This window comes from Sinocyclocheilus grahami, unplaced genomic scaffold (genome assembly GCF_001515645.1).
Source record: "Sinocyclocheilus grahami isolate Dianchi unplaced genomic scaffold, SAMN03320097.WGS_v1.1 scaffold834.1, whole genome shotgun sequence".
NCBI lineage: Eukaryota > Metazoa > Chordata > Actinopteri > Cypriniformes > Cyprinidae > Sinocyclocheilus > Sinocyclocheilus grahami.
In genome coordinates this window covers 373,797-381,149 of record NW_015506013.1, presented here as the reverse complement: position 1 = coordinate 381,149, position 7,353 = coordinate 373,797, and positions in this window count along the sequence as shown.

Below are 7,353 nucleotides of genomic sequence, written 5' to 3'. Positions count from 1 at the left end.
CAATGTCTGAACTGTCCTGAGCGCGTTCTCAACAGCCGGCGCCTGACGTGTCGTCTTCTTGCTTTACGGCAGATCTCAGACTTATCTATCTCTCATATATATCTTATCTTTCTCTCTTATACCTATCTCTCAAATGGACCACTGACACTCTATCTACAATCTCAATTAGGAGTGTCAATGGTCCATTTGAGAGATAGGTGGCGGTAATGCACTTATAAGTCTGAGATCCGCCATAAAGCAAGAAGAAGATGCGTCAGGCGCCGGCTGTCGAGGACGTGCTCAGGACAGTTCAGACATTGCAGTGCATCAGAGGTAAAAACGATATAAATACTGTTCAGTTTCTTGCACAGACTGATCGTTTCGTGTCTTTACACATCAATGTATAGTCACGAGCCGCAGGGTTTAATTTGGTTTTGTTTGTGTATGTTTTTTTGACTCTCAAAGCCGTGATTCCCATTCACTTCCATTATAAGACTGACAGACTGCAACGGTTTGAGTTAAAAATCTTAGTTTGTGTTCTACTGAAGAAACAAAGTCACCTACATCTTGGATGCCCTGGGGGTAAGCAGATAAACATCACATTTTCATTTTTGGGTGAATGATCCCTTTAACCTATTTTTTGTAGTGTACATCATCACAGATGGTATTTGCTCTATGTGCACCCTTTTAATTACAGCTTCTTACTCTTGAAGTGGGAAAAATGTGTATGCCTACAGTTGTTTCTTTTCTTGGTTGGACAGAAGTCTGTGCCTAGAGTATATGTAGACTGAGGGTGTAAATTGAAGAGGAGTTTTTAGAAGTTGATTACCTGTATTTTTTAGAAAATACAAATACAAATAGATTTAGTACTTACAGAATTTAATCAATCATGGTTGTTTTGAATCTCCTAAATAGAGGTAGATATGAATAGTTACAATAATAAATAATTTTTTTTATATTTTACCCTCTTGAAAATAGATTTGGGAAGTTTTAGCCTGCATGAATGTGTAACAGATAACTGAAAATGTCCTGTTTTGTCAATAAAAGAATAGTAGCTAAAAGTGAGACTGATTTAGTTGGTGTATTTAAGATGACAGTAATGGATGTGGACAGATGCTGAGCTCTAGAGATAGCTTGTGTCATGTGATGGTCTTATAATAGAATGATAATATAAGGGTGCCAAGAATCAGTCACTGTTTGCCTGACATGAAACTATTTTACCAGTGTACAAAAAAAATATTCTTTGACTTTAATCCTAGGATTCAACCTTACATTGATCATTAGTGTATGTTTTATGTATTATTATTATTATACTAAATATTAATCAATTACAATTCAGCTTTATATATATATATATATATATATATATATTCATTAGGTATAATAGCATAGTTTATGGTGGTTGCAAAAAGATGCTGACACATTTACAGGGGCATCACACAATCTTATGCTGTTTTTTGTGTGTGTGTGTGTGTAGATTCATGTAGTTAATCTGACTGAAATCACTCTGAATGAATGCAACTACAATATTGCCCCCTGCTTTTTGTCCATTGTAAACACAAGCTGTTCTGTAAAGATCTCACCTGCTTCACTGGGGAATCATGCTCTTTCACCATCTTTTCTCTTTTATCCATCAATCATTGTGTCATATAACTGTTACGAACTGCTGATTTGTATTTGCTCTTCTATTTCAACCCCACAAGCCTGAAAAGGCGTGAATGAAAAAGCTGCAAGAAAGATTAAAAATAATAATAATACTTTAATAATTTATGCATTCGATTTGTTTCTTTTTGCAATCCAGATTGTTGAGACTGCAGCAATCCCATCCCTCACAAAAGAGCAAGTGATGCCTCCAACTATTGTGGCTGTGAGTTAATGAGCACTCAGTAATTTTTCCTCATTAAAAACTTATGTACACATGAAAGTATTAGTGTAAGTCCAATATGACTACTATTTTGGATGGTATAAATTATAGAGTGCACCAATATGTGTCAGATAGCTTGTAAAGTTTAAATATTTAATTCTGTTTTGACTTTGTCTAGGGTTTGAAGAATGTGACTGTCACAGAGGGAGAGTCTGTCACTCTGGAGTGTCAGATTTCAGGCCACCCTACCCCAGCCATTATGTGGTTCAGAGAGGATTACAGAATTGAGAACTCAATTGACTTCCAGATCACTTATGAAAACTGCTATGCCCACTTGGTGATCCGTGAGGCCTTTGCTGAAGATAGTGGCCGCTTCACTTGCACTGCTACCAGTGAGGCTGGAACTATCAGCACCTCTTGCTACCTACTTGTTAAAGGTAACAGATCATGAAATTTGTCTTAAAATGATATTACCTGTGTGATTGCAACCTGATTTGTACTGTTCAATTTTCATCTTCAGTGTCAGAAGACATTGAAAGTCGGGAGGATTTTTCTACTGTTTCTGAACACATTGAAATGTCTGCAAGACAGTAAGTTTATGGAAATCTTTGTGGTGTTATACTATATTAAATAGTATAATATTTGCAGTCTGAATCCTTGGTGTTTAAAAACAGGGTTACAGTTGAAGCCAAAGAGGAGACCATGTCAGAAATAAGTGCTGTCTCCGAGTCTGTGGAGGCTGGAGCAGGTGTTGCCCCATTCTTTGTGAAGAAATCCACAGTACAAAAGCTTGTGGAGGGAGACAGCATAGTCTTTGAGTGCCAAGTCGGAGGAAGCCCCAAGCCTCATATTTACTGGAAGAAGAGTGGAATTCCACTTACTACTGGATACAGGCATGTTTTAAACTGTACATATATACACTTTGTAATGTGAATTGTTTGTAACTTATTTTTACCATACTTTTTTCATTTCTGTGAGTAAAAAGTACTCAGACTTGTTTATAATAAATAAGTGGATAAACAAATTATGTGCTAGTTTTATGTCTATTGTGACTAGGTTTTTATGTATTTTCTTCTGCTTTAATTCATAGTTTCTATGATGCAAATATGTTAATATGAAAAAAACTCATGCATTATCTAGGTACAGAGTAGCCTACAATAAGGACACAGGAGCATGCAAACTTGAGATCTCCATGACATTTGCTGATGATGCTGGAGAATACACCATATTTGCTAGAAACCCACTTGGAGAGATTTCTGCTTCAGCCATGCTGCTTGATGAAGGTTAGTTTTCTGGGTGGCTTTATTATAAATGGCAATAGTATGTTAGTTCAAATGTTAATATTGTTTTTCTGCATTTTACAGAGGCATATGAGCTGTATATGAAGAAACAGGAAGAGACATTCAAGACCGAAGTAACTACTATAATAGAGGAGCCAAAAGTGGCTGACATACCTGCTGTTGTTGAGACTGTAACTGAGAAAGAGCAGATGCTCATGCAGAGAAGGATGGCTCAACAAACCCAAATAATGCAGTCCTTCATTTCAGAGCAGGTATGAAAGATTTTAAGCTGCTAAATCCTATTTTAAAATCATACATCATACATGAAAACCAACTTAATTCACAAAGTGTGAGAATGAATCTTACAATTAAATTTTGTACAGGAGTTACAAATATCTAACTTGGAGCAAAGATTCATCCAAGAAATTGAGTTCCGCTTGCTGAAGATTACTTACCAGGAGATGGTGATTGAGGATGGGGAGCAGTTGGATATGAGTGTTTCTGAACATGATGCTATTTATCCAGTTTTTAATACTCCAGTTAAAAGCTACAGACTCAGGGAAGGAATGAGTGCAACTTTTCATTGCAGGATGACAGGAACCCCTCTCCCTAAGGTAAGATTGAATTGTTATCTTTAAACATATTCAATATTCATTCAACTAAGTTAGTATAACGTTTAAGCAATATCACTAGCAAAACTGCTATTGTACTGAATATCATGAATACTTGGCCTGTCAAAATAGAGGAATGGAATGAACTGTTATATTATTTGAACTATAGATTGTCTGGTACAAAGATGGCAAGCGTATCATACATGGAGGCCGTTATCAGATTGAGGTTCTGCAGGATGGTAGAGCCAGTCTGCGCCTTCCTACGGTGCTGTCAGAAGATGAGGGCATCTATACTGCTTTGGTCAGTAACATAAAGGGTAATGCTGTCAGCTCTGGAAAGCTGTATGTGGAGCCAACTGGTATAGCACAAACACAGATTCCTCAGCCAGGGGCAGTTCAAAGAATCAGGTAGGTTTTGACTTCTCAATCTGAGAAAATCACACTTTGTAATATCACTACAGCAAATTACATGATATTGCAATAAGAGTACTTATCAGATCAAGATATTAAAAATACTTAATTTTTCAGGTCCACATCACCACGCTCCACAAGTCGTTCTCCTGGTCGATCACCTGCTCGTAGACTTGATGAGACAGACGAGGCCCAGCTAGAAAGACTCTACAAGCCTGTGTTTGTACAGAAGCCATCATCCTTCAAGTGCTCTGAGGGACAGACTGCAAGATTTGATCTGAAAGTAGTTGGGAGACCCATGCCTGAAACTTACTGGTTCCACAATGGTTAGTGATAGCTGCATATCCCAGTTGTGTAGAAGGTTTTAAAACAATGGACATTCTTTTATTGCCATGGCACGACAACTGTACTTTTTCATCACAGGACAACAAGTGGTCAATGACTACACCCACAAGATTGTGGTAAAGGAGGATGGAACTCAGTCAATGATTGTGGTTCCTGCCATGCCTCAGGAGTCTGTGGACAGTTGTTGCTCAGAACAGAGCGAGTGGACAGTTGTTGCTCAGAACAGAGCTGGAAAGACAACCGTATCTATGACTCTCACTGTTGAAGGTACGATGCTACATACACTACAGTTTCTTTTAAAGAATGACTTTCTGTAAAACAGTCACTTCAGGCCAACTGCATTCTAAAGCATTCTAATGGCATTTCTTCAATTTTACATTTTTGTCATGTTTAGACAAGGAAAACTTGGTGAGACCACAATTTGTGGAAAAGCTAAGAAACATCAGCGTTAAAGAGGGTACTTTGGTTGAGCTAGCTGTTAAAGCTATTGGCAACCCCCTTCCTGACATTGTTTGGCTGAAGAACAGTGACATAATCTCCCCACATAAACACCCACATATTAGGTAAGTTTTCAATACTGAAAATATACAGGTGTAAGTAAATAATCAAAATGTTACTCTCTGTGATGATGTGCATGCTGTAAAAAATTAATTTCTGTATTACAGTTAACTGAATTTACTTGTTTATTAGGATTGAGGGTGGTAAAGGCGAAGCTCATTTCAAGATTCCATCATGTACAGGATCTGATAGCGCATGGTACACTGCTACTGCTATCAACAAAGCTGGCAGAGATACCACACGCTGCAAAGTTAACATTGAGGTGGATGCAGTAATGCCTCAGCCTGAGAAAAAGCTTATCATTCCCAAGGGAACTTACAAGGCCAAAGAAATTGCTGCACCAGAGTTAGAGCCACTGCATCTTCGCTATGGTCAGGAACAGTGGGAAGATGGTGACCTCTATGATAAGGAGAAGCAACAGAAGCCTCACTTCAAAAAGAAGCTTACCTCAGTCAGGCTGAAGCGATTTGGACCTGCGCACTTTGAGTGTAGACTGACCCCTATTGGTGACCCGACCATGATTGTTGAGTGGCTGCATGATGGCAAGCCATTAGCAGCTGCTAACAGACTACGCATGGTCAATGAGTTTGGCTATTGCAGTCTTGACTACGAAGCTGCTTATTCCAGAGATAGCGGTGTCATTACTTGCAGAGCCACCAACAAGTTTGGAGCTGACCAGACCTCTGCTACACTAATTGTTAAAGATGAGAAAAGCCTTGTTGAGGAAACACAGTTGCCAGAGGGAAGGCGAGGACAAAAAATAGATGAAATAGAGCGTATTGCACATGAGGGTGGCCCTTCTGGAGTTACTGGAGATGATAATCTTGAAAAGACTAAGCCAGAGATTGTGTTACTTCCAGAGCCAGTCAGAGTTACAGAGGGAGAAACAGCTAAATTCCGCTGTAGGGTGACCGGCTACCCTACCCCAAAAGTTAACTGGTACCTCAATGGACTGCTCATCCGCAAAAGTAAACGATTCAGACTTCTCTTTGATGGTATTCACTACTTGGAAATTGTAGATGCCAAGCCCTATGATTCAGGGGATGTCAAAGTTTTGGCTGAAAACCCTGAAGGTGTTGCTGAGCATCTTGTAAAATTTGAGATTCAGCAGAAGGAGGACTTCAGGTCAATCTTGCGTCGTGCACCTGAGGTTAAGGCTCCTGCTCCTGTACCAACACAAGAGCATGGTAGAGTCTCATTTGAGGTTGTCAAAGCTGAGAAACCATCTGAGACCTCTAAAGAACCGAAGGAGGTGGTTAAGCTGAGGAAAACTGAGAGAGTAATCCATGAGAAATTAACAGAAGAAACAGAGGAGCTAAGAAGCAAATTTAAGCGTAGGACCCAGGAGGGCTACTATGAAGCAATAACTGCCGTAGAACTGAAGTCCCGCAAGAAGAATGAGTCCTATGAGGATATGCTGAAGAAGAGGAAAGAAGAACTTCTTCATCACGCAAAAGAACTAGGGCCTGATGCTGAGAGGAATAAAGAAGAGGAGAGTAAACTCAACATTCCCAAAGTCAAACCAGAGAAAATTGTGCTCTCTCCAAGCATGGAGGCTCCTAAGATCATAGAACGGATTCAGAGCCAGACAGTTTGCCTGGGAGATGAAGTACACTTCCGCTGTAGAGTCACCGGTAAACCAGATCCAGAATGTCAGTGGTTCAAGAATGGTGTCTTATTGGAGAAGTCAGACCGGGTATACTGGTATTGGCCAGAGGGCCATGTCTGTGAATTAGTGATCAAAAATGTCTTAGCTGAGGACTCAGCAAGTATAATGATCAAAGCCATGAACATTGCTGGAGAGACCTCAAGCCATGCTTTCCTACTAGTTCAAGGTAAAACATTTTACCAACTTGTTGCTGTTTGCATGTTATCAATCCCATAAATGGTAAAAGTAATCTTCAGTCATTGTTCTTTGGCTTTGCTTTTAGGCAAACAAGTTGTTTCATTCACACAACTTCTAAAGTTGAATGTAAGTGTTTTGAGATTTTTTTTTAAATAGTGTTCACCTTAAATGTGAAATTTGGCATTCTAAATATGTTTTGTCTTTCTTGTATATATTCAGATTTGAGAGTTACCAAACCTATGAAGAACATTGAGGTTCCAGAGACCCATGTGGCAACGTTTGAATGTGAAGTTTCTCATTTCAATGTTCCATCGATCTGACTGAAAAATGGAGTTGAGATTGAGATGAGCGAGAAGTTTGGCATTGTGGTGCATGGCAAACTTCATCAGCTGAAAGTCATGAATGCCAGTCAGGAGGATGCTTCAGAATACACATTTGTGTGTGGAAATGACAAAGTGT